At 49.3% G+C, this 18,353-nt stretch overlaps 5 non-coding genes and 3 pseudogenes across 5 annotated transcripts; all 8 read right to left on the reverse strand.

Moving 5' to 3' along the window:
• Positions 1-219: 219 nt before the first annotated feature.
• Positions 220-383, reverse strand: LOC132118739 (U1 spliceosomal RNA). Its single transcript, XR_009425967.1, has one exon. It is a non-coding gene; the product is annotated as a U1 spliceosomal RNA (small nuclear RNA).
• Positions 384-734: 351 nt separating this feature from the next.
• LOC132118820 (U2 spliceosomal RNA) lies at positions 735-910 on the reverse strand (annotated as a pseudogene).
• A 5,430-nt stretch (positions 911-6,340) lies between these two features.
• On the reverse strand, positions 6,341-6,487 carry LOC132118860 (U2 spliceosomal RNA; annotated as a pseudogene).
• Positions 6,488-9,730: 3,243 nt separating this feature from the next.
• On the reverse strand, positions 9,731-9,870 carry LOC132118762 (U1 spliceosomal RNA; annotated as a pseudogene).
• A 585-nt stretch (positions 9,871-10,455) lies between these two features.
• Positions 10,456-10,619, reverse strand: LOC132118700 (U1 spliceosomal RNA). The gene has a single exon (XR_009425928.1). It is a non-coding gene; the product is annotated as a U1 spliceosomal RNA (small nuclear RNA).
• A 351-nt stretch (positions 10,620-10,970) lies between these two features.
• Positions 10,971-11,161, reverse strand: LOC132118780 (U2 spliceosomal RNA). The gene has a single exon (XR_009426001.1). It is a non-coding gene; the product is annotated as a U2 spliceosomal RNA (small nuclear RNA).
• A 3,243-nt stretch (positions 11,162-14,404) lies between these two features.
• LOC132118701 (U1 spliceosomal RNA) lies at positions 14,405-14,568 on the reverse strand. Its single transcript, XR_009425929.1, has one exon. It is a non-coding gene; the product is annotated as a U1 spliceosomal RNA (small nuclear RNA).
• A 351-nt stretch (positions 14,569-14,919) lies between these two features.
• Positions 14,920-15,110, reverse strand: LOC132118781 (U2 spliceosomal RNA). The gene has a single exon (XR_009426002.1). It is a non-coding gene; the product is annotated as a U2 spliceosomal RNA (small nuclear RNA).
• Between the last annotated feature and the right edge of the window lie 3,243 nt (positions 15,111-18,353).

Consider the following 18,353-nt stretch of genomic DNA (forward strand, 5'->3'; position numbering starts at 1 on the left):
GAGACAGCTACAGCTAGGCTGCAGTCAATCCAATCGACTTGCAAAGTGAGGTCTGTGCAAAATTCGAACTAAACCACACACCAGGGACCGATATTTCAAGAGCGTAAGTGATTTTGTTTCATGAGCTCAAAACACATACCCAGCATGTGGCAGGGCTCATCATTCTGAAACTAAAGAGTAACTGAGATAGATCTTTCTGTTTTGTTTCACCAGTTAATTCAGGGGAGAGCGCGAACGCAGTCCCCCACTACCATAAATTATGCAGTCGAGATTCCCACATTTGGGGAATTCGCAGGGGTCAGCATGGCTGTAGTGCAATGGACAAGCCTCGCCCTGGGTGAACCGCCTTCTTGATCATGGTGTCTCCCCTGCCAGGTAAGTATGAAGACCCAGGCGGCCAGCCAGAGGTACAATTTGCGTCTCTACCATCCTCACCAACGGTTAGCCCTCCGTAAACCCCAACAAAGGAAGGATGTGCGACTTCCATTACTGGCCTGGAAACTGCTTCCCAACGCTGGTTTTAGTTGACTCCCTTTAACCAAACACACCGAATTCGATACATCACCTCGTCAGTGAAAGACTCCGAGACCTCAGGTGGGAGCATCGTTAGTGGAAGAGTCCAACACCTCAGGGGGTGCCTCAGAAGAGAGTCCGCAATAAACCACAGGACCTGCAAAGGCAGACCTCATTACTTGCACTGCTATTCGTCACAATAAATGGCATTCCCGAAAACGGGAAAGCACACCGTTCCTGGAGACACTGCAATACCAGGCCGATGCGTGGAATGGACGGAGCAAGCCCCGGCTCCAGCTCCGTGATCTAAAAATCCATTTAATATGTAGTCCCCGGATGGGGGACGTATCAGATATTAAACTGATAAGAACAGATTTTTTTCTTTCGAAAAAGTTTTATTGTCACCATTTACATTTTTTCCATTTGCATTTTTACTTTCACACACATTTTTTTTTTTTTTTTTTTTTTCAAGCACACATTAAAACAAGCCATATAATATATAATAAATACACATGGTAAAATGAAAGAAACAATCATTGTTAAAAAAAATTGATTAAACCACAGTGTTTTGCTTGTTTTTAAAAGTCCATATTTGAGGTGTGTTTAAAAGGTGCGATCGGTTTCAAAAGTAAAATACAAATTTAAAAAAGCAAACAAGCCTCATATGCATGTTAATAAAACCAATTTCATTAATAAAACACAATAAAAACCAATTTATAGGATAAAAACCAAATAAAAAAAAAAAAAAAAAAAAAACATCTGTTGTGCAAGACCGGGGGTGAGTCCTTATCAAGTCGGTCTTCACCCCACTCTCCAGAACAGGGACATGAGATGCTGCTTTACAGGCTCAGCGGAGATCCCCTCTCCTCCGGCCCGCTGGCCCGCTGTTCCCGTAGCCAGAATGGTGAGGGTGCATCTACGGGCAGCCAGGGTCGGTGCCTGCCGGGACCCTCTCTGTGCGGCCCCGGCCCCCCCGTCCGAATATCGTCGTCCGGTACCCCTGCAGCATTGATGTTACCTTTAGCTCGCATGCATGGAGGGTTACCGTAACGCGTTTCCCCACCAGCAGGTTTCTGGTGGCCCAGATGGCATCCTTGATGACGTTGAGGGTGAGCCAGAGCGAGGTGAATTCCTGTGCTGTCATGTCCTTCAAGCCCCGGCCCACCCCAAGGATGGCGAGCTGGTACCCGAACTGGGCCCCACCTGCTGGTAGGCACGGGAAATACAAGGGGCCGGTCTTGGCCCACAGGTCCCGCGCAGCACCGCACTCCCAGAGTAGGTGGTGGACGGTCTCCGGGGAATTGCAGCCGGACCGAGGGCAGATGGGGTTTTTGGCCATGCCTCTGGAGTGCATAACCGCCCTGACCGGGAGGATCTCATGAGCCACCATCCATGATAAATCCTTGTGCCTGTTCTGGAGAGCGGGGTGAGCAGCGTTCCTCCAAACTTGTTTGGCCTCACCTAGTGTGAGGCCTGGAACTGGACTCACCGGTTCCCGGTCCTGCACAACAGAAATGAGAGACTTGTGTTTAGTTAAAATGGTGACATCTTCACTCTCTAAAAGATATTTCTTTAAAAAAATTTTTATAAAACTGTACTCTTTAGGCAAGTTAAAAGACACTGGGGTTTTCAAGTCTACTGGTAAAATTTTCAATGTTCTTAGGTAAGACCCCATCCAAAATCGCACCATTGCAGCCGTCTTGTTTTCTTTGGATGGGGTCATGGCATAACTAATGTGCAGGGCGGTGAAGCGGCTGCCTAAAAACAGGTGGGGGTCTGGGAGGCCTTTTCCACCGTTCTCTGGCCTTTTCTTGATGGTCTCCCTCTTCAGGCGCTCCCACTTGGACCCCCACAGGAAATAAAACACCGCCCTCTCCAGTCTCACCAGGAACCGCCGAGGGGGGCTAAAAACAGAACAGACAAGTAAAATCAGAGGTAAAATCACAGATTTAAAAATTAAAATTTTACCTTCAATTGTCAACTGTCTTAGTCCCCAAAACCCCAGTCTTTTCCTAGCTTTCCCTAGCAAGTCAGTCCAGTTGTCTCGTCCACCTCCGTCTTTATCAAATTTAACGCCTAAAATCCTAAAATCATTGTCTTTAAAAACCAAATCAAGTCCTCCTGTGTCCGCGTCTCCCCACGGCCCGAAGAGCTGGGCCTCGGACTTGTTTCTATTGAGTTTGGCGCCCGAGGCCCGACCGTACCAGTCAGTCAAGTCCAGTGCTCTTCGTATGGATAAAAGGTCCGTGGCTAAAAGAGTTACGTCGTCCATGTATAAAGCACAGGTCGCCGTCAGTCCACCCGTCCCAGGAACGTCCAGTCCTTTGATCCATTTGTCCCTTCTCAAGATCTGTGCCAGTGGCTCAATGCAAGCCACATACAGAAGAGGAGATAAAGGACATCCCTGACGGACACCACTGTGTATGTTCACAGCTTTGGAAAGATGCCCATTTATTAGAATTTTGCTGACTATTCCCTTGTACAGCAGTCCCACCCAGGCTATAAACCTCTCTGGAAACCCCATTTTATCCAGTACCTGGAAGAGGTACTGGTGCGAGACTCGATCAAATGCTTTTTCAAAATCTAAATTTAGGACTACTAGCCGAATATTTCTGTCTCTCGCGTAACAGATGGCGTCTCTAATCAGCACTAGGTTGTCTGTTATCTTTCTTCCGGGCACAGCAGAAGCTTGATCCGGGTGGATCACGTCCTCTAAAACAGTCGACATGCGTGTCGCTAAAATCTTACTAAAAAGTTTACCATCGAAATTTAAAAGCGTGATTGGTCTCCAATTTTTTAAGTCAGTCCTGTCCCCTTTTTTGTACAGTAAAGACACTATCCCTATCCTAAAACTGTCGGGTAGTCTGTCAAGAGTCTCAAAGTTGTTAAAAACAGCCAATAATTCATGTGCTAAAATATCCCAAAAAGTAAGATAAAACTCTAGGGGAAGTCCATCTGCTCCTGGGGACTTCCCCTTTTTAAAACCTTTAAGAGCTTTATGTAATTCTAAAATATTAAAATCTTGGGATAAAAACTTATTTTGGCCATTAACATTCTTGACTAAAAAATTTAAAACTTCCCTTGCCGTATCGTCGTGTACATCTTTTTTACAATACAAATCCTCATAAAATCCCTCTACATTTTTTAAAATCTCTTCTGTTGTGTTTGCATCCCTCCCTCCTACCTTAACACTGGTTATTGCCCCTCCCCTTGTTATTATCTTTTTAAAAAAGTAACTTGTACACTTTTCACCTTCCTCTATTTCTCTTTCTTTGCTTCTTAAAATAACACCTTTACTTTGGATACGAGATAAAACTGACATTTCTTTTTTTACATCTGTTATTTCTTGGCTAAAATCAAAACCATTATTTAAAAGATTAAAATATCTTTGTAATCTTTTTTGCAACCCCATCATGCATCTCTTTTCCCTATTCTTTTTATCTTTCCCTACCTTCCTAAAAAACTGTCTTGTCCGGTCCTTTACCATTTCCCACCACTGTGCACGTGTCTCATAAAAGTCTTGGAGGGTCTGCCATTGGCTGAACTGCTCCCTATATTCTCTAACCACTTCTTCATCCACCAATAGGGAACAGTTCAGCTTCCACATCCCTCCTCCTACCGTCACACCCGGGGAAAGTGAAAGGGTGCAAGACAGCATCATGTGATCAGAAAAAAAGAGAGGGGTCAATGTTGCATCGGTTGGCGGGCAGTCCCTTGTAAAAACATAGTCAATTCGAGAGGCTCTGGCGCCATCACCACTGAACCAGGTGAAGCCCTCCTCTCTTTGATGCAGTTGTTTAAAACAGTCAACTAACTTAAAATCCTTGACTAAATTTTGTAATAAAACCGATGTCTTATCGACCTTAAAATCTTCTCCTACTCTCTTCCTATCTGTTTTTGATAAAACACAGTTAAAATCCCCTGCTACTATTAGGGGAGCCCTGCCTAACATGTGGGGCTGCAGGTCTTCTAAAAGCTCATACCTGTCATTTTTTTCTGTAAAACCATACACGTTAAGAACCTTAAAATCTCTCCCTAAAAAAGTCAGGTTTGCTAAAAGAGCCCGCCCTTCCCTCACCACAGTGCTATCCTTCACCGTGATGTTTGAATTTTTTATTAAAATAGCGACACCATCATTCTTGTTGAAGTTAGAGCCACTCCATATTGAGGGCCCCATGGTCCACATCTCCTCCAACTTCCTGTGGTTACTTAAAAAGGGCAGAGCACACTCTTGCAGTAAAAACAAATCTGACTTAAAAGACTTTAAAAGGGATAAAATGCTCTGTGCTCGCAAGGTGGACCTCACACTTCTTACATTTATGGTAGAGATAGTGAGGGCCATGAGCAGTATGGTTAAAACAGTATGAGACATTTAAACAGAAGACTAAAAGACTACAAAAATATGCTTAAAATCATGTTTTATCTTGTTTCACCTGCTCTTCCTTTCTCCCAGATGAACTGGGGCCCGGAGAGCAGGTGCTCGACACATCGGGTGCTACAGAGAAACCCTCTTGTAACTCCCTAGGCGACGATGTTCTTAGCTTGATGTGCAAAAAGGAGACCTCATTTGGGGATTCTAGGGGCCACATACGTTCTTGATCTTCCAAATCGGAACTATCAAGCCGCTGTGCTGCCCTAGCTTTTTTCTCCTCTGTTTCCACCAGAGGAGATCCCGCAGGTCTTTTTTGCACTTGAGCATTTGGGAGTGAACACTCAAATTCACTCCCACTGGATTCCTGCACCAAATCTGACACCGTTTCTAGGGAAGAGCTTGTTTCTTCCTCGCTCACTTCTCCTTCCGTGACTTTTTCCAGTTCAATATCTGACTCCGCCCCTGTGGCCGCCCCACTTCCTCCTTCCTGCCCAATCCCTGAGGCCGGCTGGGGATTTGAAATTCCCGCCAAAACCTCAGGGACCGCCTCCTCTTTCCTTTGTTCATTCGTTTGTTGCCCATGTGGGGCGGCCATTTTGAGCTTGTTGGCAAAACTTTTAGGGCAGTCTCTGTAGAGATGGTTTGTTTCTCCACAAAGATTACACCGTCTGCCATTGGTACAATCATCAAAACTGTGACCAATTTCTCTACACTTCCCACATATTAACTCTTGGCATGCTTCAGCGAGATGACCAAACCTGCAACACTTCCTGCAGAGTTTGGGCATTCCTTGATAATGTATGTAGCCTCTGTTCTCTCCGAGCACAATCATGGAAGGCAGATGTTTCAGGCCCTGGTAGCCCCCAGCGTCTTCCCATTGTTTAATGGGAATTCGCCAGGAGCATGTCCAAATGCCATCTTCATCCAACACTTTGACAGGCTGGCCTCGAACAGTGCAAAATCTACCCAACCAAACACAAATATCATCTCCAGTCACTGTTTCATTGAACATCCTGACAATCACAGTTTTAAGTGTGTTATCCGAAAGTTTCTCGACAGTGAACATGGAGAACTGGGCTTTAACTGAATCAAACCTTTGCCAAAAGTCATTAAGCAGGGAAGCGGTTTTAAAACTGACATCAAATCCTTTGTTCAAGGGCAGAGTCATCAAACAATTCAGGTCGTCAGATCTAAAAGCTAAGGTCTTTTGGATCAGCTTCCTTGAAAAGTCCATACGGGACATTCCAAGGAGCTTCCCCTCAACCTGCCTGAATAAAAAACGCACGCTGTGGTGCCTCCGCACGCCGGCACGGGCAGCCGACATGATGGAGGCACCAACAGCCTTAAAACTTAAAACAACAATAAATACAACAATAAATAACCAAATAAATAATTAAAAGACCTTACCTTAAAACTTGTTGGAGCCCGAAGCAGCAGAATTCAATGTACCTCTCGAAGTTGTGTGACTCAAGATATAAAAAGATCTCAAGTCAGGAAACCTCCAAGAGGCGATCGCAGTCTCAACCGTCCGACAAGATACGTGATCCACACTGATAAGAACAGATACTACACTTGATCTTAGCCAAAAGGCCGAGAAGCGATGTTGATTTGATGCAGCGGGGAAGAAGCCGGACACGATGATGCCCATCTCGGCTTTGGTAAGTCTGGGAGACCTGAAACGCTGTGTGATGGTAGTACCCTCCCCCGTCTGCAACGTCACCGGGCCTCGCCCCGATCGGCCTGACGCTGGCTCTGCGGCGACAGAGAGTACGGCATCGCTCGTAACTCCCAAACGGTTCGTCGCAAAGCCACGTGCTTTATGTCATCGGAATCCTTGGCTCGAGCCGAACGAGATGCAGGTCTCAGATTGGCTCGTCGCTCTGACGAAATTTTCGAGTATTTGGGATTTTGTCGAAAACCTTCTTTTGCAAACTAGCGGCAGGTATTTGGCCCAGTCCCGCCCAGATCAGCACAGAATGCTTCTCTGGAGTCTGACTGTCAATAATCATCCAAAAAAAGTGGAAATTCCATTCACCTTGGCGAGGGGACCTCAAAACGTGCCAAGGTGGTGTGGCCGAGGTGGCTCAAATGGCTATAACTCCAGGAAGGAGTGAGATCCCTTCACCCAAATCGGCACACCTGTGCAGGGGCTCAGTCAGCGGTCAGGTGTAAAAGGGCGCTGCGACAGGCCACTAGGTGGCGCTGTAAGCGGAAAAATAAGAAAATTGAAATGTAAAAGGACCATCAAACAAAGATGGAAACACCTGAAACGCTGTGTGATGGTAGTACCCTCCCCCGTCTGCAACGTCACCAGGCCTCGCCCCGATCGGCCTGACGCTGGCTCTGCGGCGACAGAGAGTACGGCATCGCTCGTAACTCCCAAACGGTTCGTCGCAGAGCCACGTGCCTTATGTCATCGGAATCCTTGGCTCGAGCCGAACGAGATGCAGGTCTCAGATTGGCTCGTCGCTCTGACGAAATTTTCGGGTATTTGGGATTTTGTCGAAAACCTTCTTTTGCAAACTAGCGGCAGGTATTTGGCCCAGTCCCACCCAGATCAGCACAGAATGCTTCTCTGGAGTCTGACTGTCAATAATCATCCAAAAAAAGTGGAAATTTCCATTCACCTTGGCGAGGGGACCTCAAAATGTGCCAAGGTGGTGTGGCCGAGGTGGCTCAAATGGCTATAACTCCAGGAAGGAGTGAGATCCCTTCACCCAAATTGGCACACCTGTGCAGGGGCTCAGTCAGCGGTCAGGTGTAAAAGGGCGCTGCGACAGGCCACTAGGTGGCACTGTAAGCGGAAAAATAAGAAAAATGAAATGTAAAAGGACCATCAAACAAAGATGGAAACACCTGAAACGCTGTGTGATGGTAGTACCCTCCCCCGTCTGCAACGTCACCGGGCCTCGCCCCGATCGGCCTGACGCTGGCTCTGCAGCGACAGAGAGTACGGCATCGCTCGTAACTCCCAAACGGTTCGTCGCAAAGCCACGTGCCTTATGTCATCGGAATCCTTGGCTCGAGCCGAACGAGATGCAGGTCTCAGATTGGCTCGTCGCTCTGACGAAATTTTCGGGTATTTGGGATTTTGTCGAAAACCTTCTTTTGCAAACTAGCGGCAGGTATTTGGCCCAGTCCCACCCAGATCAGCACAGAATGCTTCTCTGGAGTCTGACTGTCAATAATCATCCAAAAAAAGTGGAAATTTCCATTCACCTTGGCGAGGGGACCTCAAAACGTGCCAAGGTGGTGTGGCCGAGGTGGCTCAAATGGCTATAACTCCAGGAAGGAGTGAGATCCCTTCACCCAAATCGGCACACCTGTGCAGGGGCTCAGTCAGCGGTCAGGTGTAAAAGGGCGCTGCGACAGGCCACTAGGTGGCGCTGTAAGCGGAAAAATAAGAAAATTGAAATGTAAAAGGACCATCAAACAAAGATGGAAACACCTGAAACGCTGTGTGATGGTAGTACCCTCCCCCGTCTGCAACGTCACTGGGCCTCGCCCCGATCGGCCTGACGCTGGCTCTGCGGCGACAGAGAGTACGGCATCGCTCGTAACTCCCAAACGGTTCGTCGCAGAGCCACGTGCCTTATGTCATCGGAATCCTTGGCTCGAGCCGAACGAGATGCAGGTCTCAGATTGGCTCGTCGCTCTGACGAAATTTTCGGGTATTTGGGATTTTGTCGAAAACCTTCTTTTGCAAACTAGCGGCAGGTATTTGGCCCAGTCCCACCCAGATCAGCACAGAATGCTTCTCTGTAGTCTGACTGTCAATAATCATCCAAAAAAAGTGGAAATTTCCATTCACCTTGGCGAGGGGACCTCAAAACGTGCCAAGGTGGTGTGGCCGAGGTGGCTAAAATGGCTATAACTCCAGGAAGGAGTGAGATCCCTTCACCCAAATCGGCACACCTGTGCAGGGGCTCAGTCAGCGGTCAGGTGTAAAAGGGCGCTGCGACAGGCCACTAGGTGGCGCTGTAAGCGGAAAAATAAGAAAATTGAAATGTAAAAGGACCATCAAACAAAGATGGAAACACCTGAAACGCTGTGTGATGGTAGTACCCTCCCCCGTCTGCAACGTCACCGGGCCTCGCCCCGATCGGCCTGACGCTGGCTCTGCGGCGACAGAGAGTACGGCATCGCTCGTAACTCCCAAACGGTTCGTCGCAGAGCCACGTGCCTTATGTCATCGGAATCCTTGGCTCGAGCCGAACGAGATGCAGGTCTCAGATTGGCTCGTCGCTCTGACGAAATTTTCGGATATTTGGGATTTTGTCGAAAACCTTCTTTTGCAAACTAGCGGCAGGTATTTGGCCCAGTCCCACCCAGATCAGCACAGAATGCTTCTCTGGAGTCTGACTGTCAATAATCATCCAAAAAAAGTGGAAATTTCCATTCACCTTGGCGAGGGGACCTCAAAACGTGCCAAGGTGGTGTGGCCGAGGTGGCTCAAATGGCTATAACTCCAGGAAGGAGTGAGATCCCTTCACCCAAATCGGCACACCTGTGCAGGGGCTCAGTCAGCGGTCAGGTGTAAAAGGGCGCTGCGACAGGCCACTAGGTGGCGCTGTAAGCGGAAAAGAACTAATATGATTTGAAAAAGCACAACGAAAAACAAACATGGAGACAGCTACAGCTAGGCTGCAGTCAATCCAATCGACTTGCAAAGTGAGGTCTGTGCAAAATTCGAACTAAACCACACACCAGGGACCGATATTTCAAGAGCGTAAGTGATTTTGTTTCATGAGCTCAAAACACATACCCAGCATGTGGCAGGGCTCATCATTCTGAAACTAAAGAGTAACTGAGATAGATCTTTCTGTTTTGTTTCACCAGTTAATTCAGGGGAGAGCGCGAACGCAGTCCCCCACTACCATAAATTATGCAGTCGAGATTCCCACATTTGGGGAATTCGCAGGGGTCAGCATGGCCGTAGTGCAATGGACAGGTCTCAGATTGGCTCGTCGCTCTGACGAAATTTTCGGGTATTTGGGATTTTGTCGAAAACCTTCTTTTGCAAACTAGCGGCAGGTATTTGGCCCAGTCCCATCCAGATCAGCACAGAATGCTTCTCTGGAGTCTGACTGTCAATAATCATCCAAAAAAAGTGGAAATTTCCATTCACCTTGGCGAGGGGACCTCAAAACGTGCCAAGGTGGTGTGGCCGAGGTGGCTCAAATGGCTATAACTCCAGGAAGGAGTGAGATCCCTTCACCCAAATCGGCACACCTGTGCAGGGGCTCAGTCAGCGGTCAGGTGTAAAAGGGCGCTGCGACAGGCCACTAGGTGGCGCTGTAAGCGGAAAAGAACTAATATGATTTGAAAAAGCACAACGAAAAACAAACATGGAGACAGCTACAGCTAGGCTGCAGTCAATCCAATCGACTTGCAAAGTGAGGTCTGTGCAAAATTCGAACTAAACCACACACCAGGGACCGATATTTCAAGAGCGTAAGTGATTTTGTTTCATGAGCTCAAAACACATACCCAGCATGTGGCAGGGCTCATCATTCTGAAACTAAAGAGTAACTGAGATAGATCTTTCTGTTTTGTTTCACCAGTTAATTCAGGGGAGAGCGCGAACGCAGTCCCCCACTACCATAAATTATGCAGTCGAGATTCCCACATTTGGGGAATTCGCAGGGGTCAGCATGGCCGTAGTGCAATGGACAAGCCTCGCCCTGGGTGAACCGCCTTCTTGATCATGGTGTCTCCCCTGCCAGGTAAGTATGAAGACCCAGGCGGCCAGCCAGAGGTACAATTTGCGTCTCTACCATCCTCACCAACGGTTAGCCCTCCGTAAACCCCAACAAAGGAAGGATGTGCGACTTCCATTACTGGCCTGGAAACTGCTTCCCAACGCTGGTTTTAGTTGACTCCCTTTAACCAAACACACCGAATTCGATACATCACCTCGTCAGTGAAAGACTCCGAGACCTCAGGTGGGAGCATCGTTAGTGGAAGAGTCCAACACCTCAGGGGGTGCCTCAGAAGAGAGTCCGCAATAAACCACAGGACCTGCAAAGGCAGACCTCATTACTTGCACTGCTATTCGTCACAATAAATGGCATTCCCGAAAACGGGAAAGCACACCGTTCCTGGAGACACTGCAATACCAGGCCGATGCGTGGAATGGACGGAGCAAGCCCCGGCTCCAGCTCCGTGATCTAAAAATCCATTTAATATGTAGTCCCCGGATGGGGGACGTATCAGATATTAAACTGATAAGAACAGATACTACACTTGATCTTAGCCAAAAGGCCGAGAAGCGATGTTGATTTGATGCAGCGGGGAAGAAGCCGGACACGATGATGCCCATCTCGGCTTTGGTAAGTCTGGGAGACCTGAAACGCTGTGTGATGGTAGTACCCTCCCCCGTCTGCAACGTCACCGGGCCTCGCCCCGATCGGCCTGACGCTGGCTCTGCGGCGACAGAGAGTACGGCATCGCTCGTAACTCCCAAACGGTTCGTCGCAAAGCCACGTGCTTTATGTCATCGGAATCCTTGGCTCGAGCCGAACGAGATGCAGGTCTCAGATTGGCTCGTCGCTCTGACGAAATTTTCGAGTATTTGGGATTTTGTCGAAAACCTTCTTTTGCAAACTAGCGGCAGGTATTTGGCCCAGTCCCGCCCAGATCAGCACAGAATGCTTCTCTGGAGTCTGACTGTCAATAATCATCCAAAAAAAGTGGAAATTCCATTCACCTTGGCGAGGGGACCTCAAAACGTGCCAAGGTGGTGTGGCCGAGGTGGCTCAAATGGCTATAACTCCAGGAAGGAGTGAGATCCCTTCACCCAAATCGGCACACCTGTGCAGGGGCTCAGTCAGCGGTCAGGTGTAAAAGGGCGCTGCGACAGGCCACTAGGTGGCGCTGTAAGCGGAAAAATAAGAAAATTGAAATGTAAAAGGACCATCAAACAAAGATGGAAACACCTGAAACGCTGTGTGATGGTAGTACCCTCCCCCGTCTGCAACGTCACCAGGCCTCGCCCCGATCGGCCTGACGCTGGCTCTGCGGCGACAGAGAGTACGGCATCGCTCGTAACTCCCAAACGGTTCGTCGCAGAGCCACGTGCCTTATGTCATCGGAATCCTTGGCTCGAGCCGAACGAGATGCAGGTCTCAGATTGGCTCGTCGCTCTGACGAAATTTTCGGGTATTTGGGATTTTGTCGAAAACCTTCTTTTGCAAACTAGCGGCAGGTATTTGGCCCAGTCCCACCCAGATCAGCACAGAATGCTTCTCTGGAGTCTGACTGTCAATAATCATCCAAAAAAAGTGGAAATTTCCATTCACCTTGGCGAGGGGACCTCAAAATGTGCCAAGGTGGTGTGGCCGAGGTGGCTCAAATGGCTATAACTCCAGGAAGGAGTGAGATCCCTTCACCCAAATTGGCACACCTGTGCAGGGGCTCAGTCAGCGGTCAGGTGTAAAAGGGCGCTGCGACAGGCCACTAGGTGGCACTGTAAGCGGAAAAATAAGAAAAATGAAATGTAAAAGGACCATCAAACAAAGATGGAAACACCTGAAACGCTGTGTGATGGTAGTACCCTCCCCCGTCTGCAACGTCACCGGGCCTCGCCCCGATCGGCCTGACGCTGGCTCTGCAGCGACAGAGAGTACGGCATCGCTCGTAACTCCCAAACGGTTCGTCGCAAAGCCACGTGCCTTATGTCATCGGAATCCTTGGCTCGAGCCGAACGAGATGCAGGTCTCAGATTGGCTCGTCGCTCTGACGAAATTTTCGGGTATTTGGGATTTTGTCGAAAACCTTCTTTTGCAAACTAGCGGCAGGTATTTGGCCCAGTCCCACCCAGATCAGCACAGAATGCTTCTCTGTAGTCTGACTGTCAATAATCATCCAAAAAAAGTGGAAATTTCCATTCACCTTGGCGAGGGGACCTCAAAACGTGCCAAGGTGGTGTGGCCGAGGTGGCTAAAATGGCTATAACTCCAGGAAGGAGTGAGATCCCTTCACCCAAATCGGCACACCTGTGCAGGGGCTCAGTCAGCGGTCAGGTGTAAAAGGGCGCTGCGACAGGCCACTAGGTGGCGCTGTAAGCGGAAAAATAAGAAAATTGAAATGTAAAAGGACCATCAAACAAAGATGGAAACACCTGAAACGCTGTGTGATGGTAGTACCCTCCCCCGTCTGCAACGTCACCGGGCCTCGCCCCGATCGGCCTGACGCTGGCTCTGCGGCGACAGAGAGTACAGCATCGCTCGTAACTCCCAAACGGTTCGTCGCAGAGCCACGTGCCTTATGTCATCGGAATCCTTGGCTCGAGCCGAACGAGATGCAGGTCTCAGATTGGCTCGTCGCTCTGACGAAATTTTCGGATATTTGGGATTTTGTCGAAAACCTTCTTTTGCAAACTAGCGGCAGGTATTTGGCCCAGTCCCACCCAGATCAGCACAGAATGCTTCTCTGGAGTCTGACTGTCAATAATCATCCAAAAAAAGTGGAAATTTCCATTCACCTTGGCGAGGGGACCTCAAAACGTGCCAAGGTGGTGTGGCCGAGGTGGCTCAAATGGCTATAACTCCAGGAAGGAGTGAGATCCCTTCACCCAAATCGGCACACCTGTGCAGGGGCTCAGTCAGCGGTCAGGTGTAAAAGGGCGCTGCGACAGGCCACTAGGTGGCGCTGTAAGCGGAAAAATAAGAAAATTGAAATGTAAAAGGACCATCAAACAAAGATGGAAACACCTGAAACGCTGTGTGATGGTAGTACCCTCCCCCGTCTGCAACGTCACCGGGCCTCGCCCCGATCGGCCTGACGCTGGCTCTGCGGCGACAGAGAGTACGGCATCGCTCGTAACTCCCAAACGGTTCGTCGCAGAGCCACGTGCCTTATGTCATCGGAATCCTTGGCTCGAGCCGAACGAGATGCAGGTCTCAGATTGGCTCGTCGCTCTGACGAAATTTTCGGATATTTGGGATTTTGTCGAAAACCTTCTTTTGCAAACTAGCGGCAGGTATTTGGCCCAGTCCCACCCAGATCAGCACAGAATGCTTCTCTGGAGTCTGACTGTCAATAATCATCCAAAAAAAGTGGAAATTTCCATTCACCTTGGCGAGGGGACCTCAAAACGTGCCAAGGTGGTGTGGCCGAGGTGGCTCAAATGGCTATAACTCCAGGAAGGAGTGAGATCCCTTCACCCAAATCGGCACACCTGTGCAGGGGCTCAGTCAGCGGTCAGGTGTAAAAGGGCGCTGCGACAGGCCACTAGGTGGCGCTGTAAGCGGAAAAGAACTAATATGATTTGAAAAAGCACAACGAAAAACAAACATGGAGACAGCTACAGCTAGGCTGCAGTCAATCCAATCGACTTGCAAAGTGAGGTCTGTGCAAAATTCGAACTAAACCACACACCAGGGACCGATATTTCAAGAGCGTAAGTGATTTTGTTTCATGAGCTCAAAACACATACCCAGCATGTGGCAGGGCTCATCATTCTGAAACTAAAGAGTAACTGAGATAGATCTTTCTGTTTTGTTTCACCAGTTAATTCAGGGGAGAGCGCGAACGCAGTCCCCCACTACCATAAATTATGCAGTCGAGATTCCCACATTTGGGGAATTCGCAGGGGTCAGCATGGCCGTAGTGCAATGGACAAGCCTCGCCCTGGGTGAACCGCCTTCTTGATCATGGTGTCTCCCCTGCCAGGTAAGTATGAAGACCCAGGCGGCCAGCCAGAGGTACAATTTGCGTCTCTACCATCCTCACCAACGGTTAGCCCTCCGTAAACCCCAACAAAGGAAGGATGTGCGACTTCCATTACTGGCCTGGAAACTGCTTCCCAACGCTGGTTTTAGTTGACTCCCTTTAACCAAACACACCGAATTCGATACATCACCTCGTCAGTGAAAGACTCCGAGACCTCAGGTGGGAGCATCGTTAGTGGAAGAGTCCAACACCTCAGGGGGTGCCTCAGAAGAGAGTCCGCAATAAACCACAGGACCTGCAAAGGCAGACCTCATTACTTGCACTGCTATTCGTCACAATAAATGGCATTCCCGAAAACGGGAAAGCACACCGTTCCTGGAGACACTGCAATACCAGGCCGATGCGTGGAATGGACGGAGCAAGCCCCGGCTCCAGCTCCGTGATCTAAAAATCCATTTAATATGTAGTCCCCGGATGGGGGACGTATCAGATATTAAACTGATAAGAACAGATACTACACTTGATCTTAGCCAAAAGGCCGAGAAGCGATGTTGATTTGATGCAGCGGGGAAGAAGCCGGACACGATGATGCCCATCTCGGCTTTGGTAAGTCTGGGAGACCTGAAACGCTGTGTGATGGTAGTACCCTCCCCCGTCTGCAACGTCACCGGGCCTCGCCCCGATCGGCCTGACGCTGGCTCTGCGGCGACAGAGAGTACGGCATCGCTCGTAACTCCCAAACGGTTCGTCGCAAAGCCACGTGCTTTATGTCATCGGAATCCTTGGCTCGAGCCGAACGAGATGCAGGTCTCAGATTGGCTCGTCGCTCTGACGAAATTTTCGAGTATTTGGGATTTTGTCGAAAACCTTCTTTTGCAAACTAGCGGCAGGTATTTGGCCCAGTCCCGCCCAGATCAGCACAGAATGCTTCTCTGGAGTCTGACTGTCAATAATCATCCAAAAAAAGTGGAAATTCCATTCACCTTGGCGAGGGGACCTCAAAACGTGCCAAGGTGGTGTGGCCGAGGTGGCTCAAATGGCTATAACTCCAGGAAGGAGTGAGATCCCTTCACCCAAATCGGCACACCTGTGCAGGGGCTCAGTCAGCGGTCAGGTGTAAAAGGGCGCTGCGACAGGCCACTAGGTGGCGCTGTAAGCGGAAAAATAAGAAAATTGAAATGTAAAAGGACCATCAAACAAAGATGGAAACACCTGAAACGCTGTGTGATGGTAGTACCCTCCCCCGTCTGCAACGTCACCAGGCCTCGCCCCGATCGGCCTGACGCTGGCTCTGCGGCGACAGAGAGTACGGCATCGCTCGTAACTCCCAAACGGTTCGTCGCAGAGCCACGTGCCTTATGTCATCGGAATCCTTGGCTCGAGCCGAACGAGATGCAGGTCTCAGATTGGCTCGTCGCTCTGACGAAATTTTCGGGTATTTGGGATTTTGTCGAAAACCTTCTTTTGCAAACTAGCGGCAGGTATTTGGCCCAGTCCCACCCAGATCAGCACAGAATGCTTCTCTGGAGTCTGACTGTCAATAATCATCCAAAAAAAGTGGAAATTTCCATTCACCTTGGCGAGGGGACCTCAAAATGTGCCAAGGTGGTGTGGCCGAGGTGGCTCAAATGGCTATAACTCCAGGAAGGAGTGAGATCCCTTCACCCAAATTGGCACACCTGTGCAGGGGCTCAGTCAGCGGTCAGGTGTAAAAGGGCGCTGCGACAGGCCACTAGGTGGCACTGTAAGCGGAAAAATAAGAAAAATGAAATGTAAAAGGACCATCAAACAAAGATGGAAACACCTGAAACGCTGTGTGATGGTAGTACCCTCCCCCGTCTGCAACGTCACCGGGCCTCGCCCCGATCGGCCTGACGCTGGCTCTGCAGCGACAGAGAGTACGGCATCGCTCGTAACTCCCAAACGGTTCGTCGCAAAGCCACGTGCCTTATGTCATCGGAATCCTTGGCTCGAGCCGAACGAGATGCAGGTCTCAGATTGGCTCGTCGCTCTGACGAAATTTTCGGGTATTTGGGATTTTGTCGAAAACCTTCTTTTGCAAACTAGCGGCAGGTATTTGGCCCAGTCCCACCCAGATCAGCACAGAATGCTTCTCTGTAGTCTGACTGTCAATAATCATCCAAAAAAAGTGGAAATTTCCATTCACCTTGGCGAGGGGACCTCAAAACGTGCCAAGGTGGTGTGGCCGAGGTGGCTAAAATGGCTATAACTCCAGGAAGGAGTGAGATCCCTTCACCCAAATCGGCACACCTGTGCAGGGGCTCAGTCAGCGGTCAGGTGTAAAAGGGCGCTGCGACAGGCCACTAGGTGGCGCTGTAAGCGGAAAAATAAGAAAATTGAAATGTAAAAGGACCATCAAACAAAGATGGAAACACCTGAAACGCTGTGTGATGGTAGTACCCTCCCCCGTCTGCAACGTCACCGGGCCTCGCCCCGATCGGCCTGACGCTGGCTCTGCGGCGACAGAGAGTACAGCATCGCTCGTAACTCCCAAACGGTTCGTCGCAGAGCCACGTGCCTTATGTCATCGGAATCCTTGGCTCGAGCCGAACGAGATGCAGGTCTCAGATTGGCTCGTCGCTCTGACGAAATTTTCGGATATTTGGGATTTTGTCGAAAACCTTCTTTTGCAAACTAGCGGCAGGTATTTGGCCCAGTCCCACCCAGATCAGCACAGAATGCTTCTCTGGAGTCTGACTGTCAATAATCATCCAAAAAAAGTGGAAATTTCCATTCACCTTGGCGAGGGGACCTCAAAACGTGCCAAGGTGGTGTGGCCGAGGTGGCTCAAATGGCTATAACTCCAGGAAGGAGTGAGATCCCTTCACCCAAATCAGCACACCTGTGCAGGGGTTCAGTCAGCGTTCAGGTGTAAAAGGGCGCTGCGACAGGCCACTAGGTGGCGCTGTAAGCGGAAAAATAAGAAAATTGAAATGTAAAAGGACCATCAAACAAAGATGGAAACACCTGAAACGCTGTGTGATGGTAGTACCCTCCCCCGTCTGCAACGTCACCAGGCCTCGCCCCGATCGGCCTGACGCTGGCTCTGCGGCGACAGAGAGTACGGCATCGCTCGTAACTCCCAAACGGTTCGTCGCAGAGCCACATGCCTTATGTCATCGGAATCCTTGGCTCGAGCCGAACGAGATGCAGGTCTCAGATTGGCTCGTCGCTCTGACGAAATTTTCGGGTATTTGGGATTTTGTCGAAAACCTTCTTTTGCAAACTAGCGGCAGGTATTTAGCCCAGTCCCATCCAGATCAGCACAGAATGCTTCTCTGGAGTCTGACTGTCAATAATCATCCAAAAAAAGTGGAAATTTCCATTCACCTTGGCGAGGGGACCTCAAAACGTGCCAAGGTGGTGTGGCCGAGGTGGCTCAAATGGCTATAACTCCAGGAAGGAGTGAGATCCCTTCACCCAAATCGGCACACCTGTGCAGGGGCTCAGTCAGCGGTCAGGTGTAAAAGGGCGCTGCGACAGGCCACTAGGTGGCGCTGTAAGCGGAAAAGAACTAATATGATTTGAAAAAGCACAACGAAAAACAAACATGGAGACAGCTACAGCTAGGCTGCAGTCAATCCAATCGACTTGCAAAGTGAGGTCTGTGCAAAATTCGAACTAAACCACACACCAGGGACCGATATTTCAAGAGCGTAAGTGATTTTGTTTCATGAGCTCAAAACACATACCCAGCATGTGGCAGGGCTCATCATTCTGAAACTAAAGAGTAACTGAGATAGATCTTTCTGTTTTGTTTCACCAGTTAATT

Source organism: Carassius carassius, chromosome 37 (genome assembly GCF_963082965.1).
Source record: "Carassius carassius chromosome 37, fCarCar2.1, whole genome shotgun sequence".
Taxonomy (NCBI): domain Eukaryota; kingdom Metazoa; phylum Chordata; class Actinopteri; order Cypriniformes; family Cyprinidae; genus Carassius; species Carassius carassius.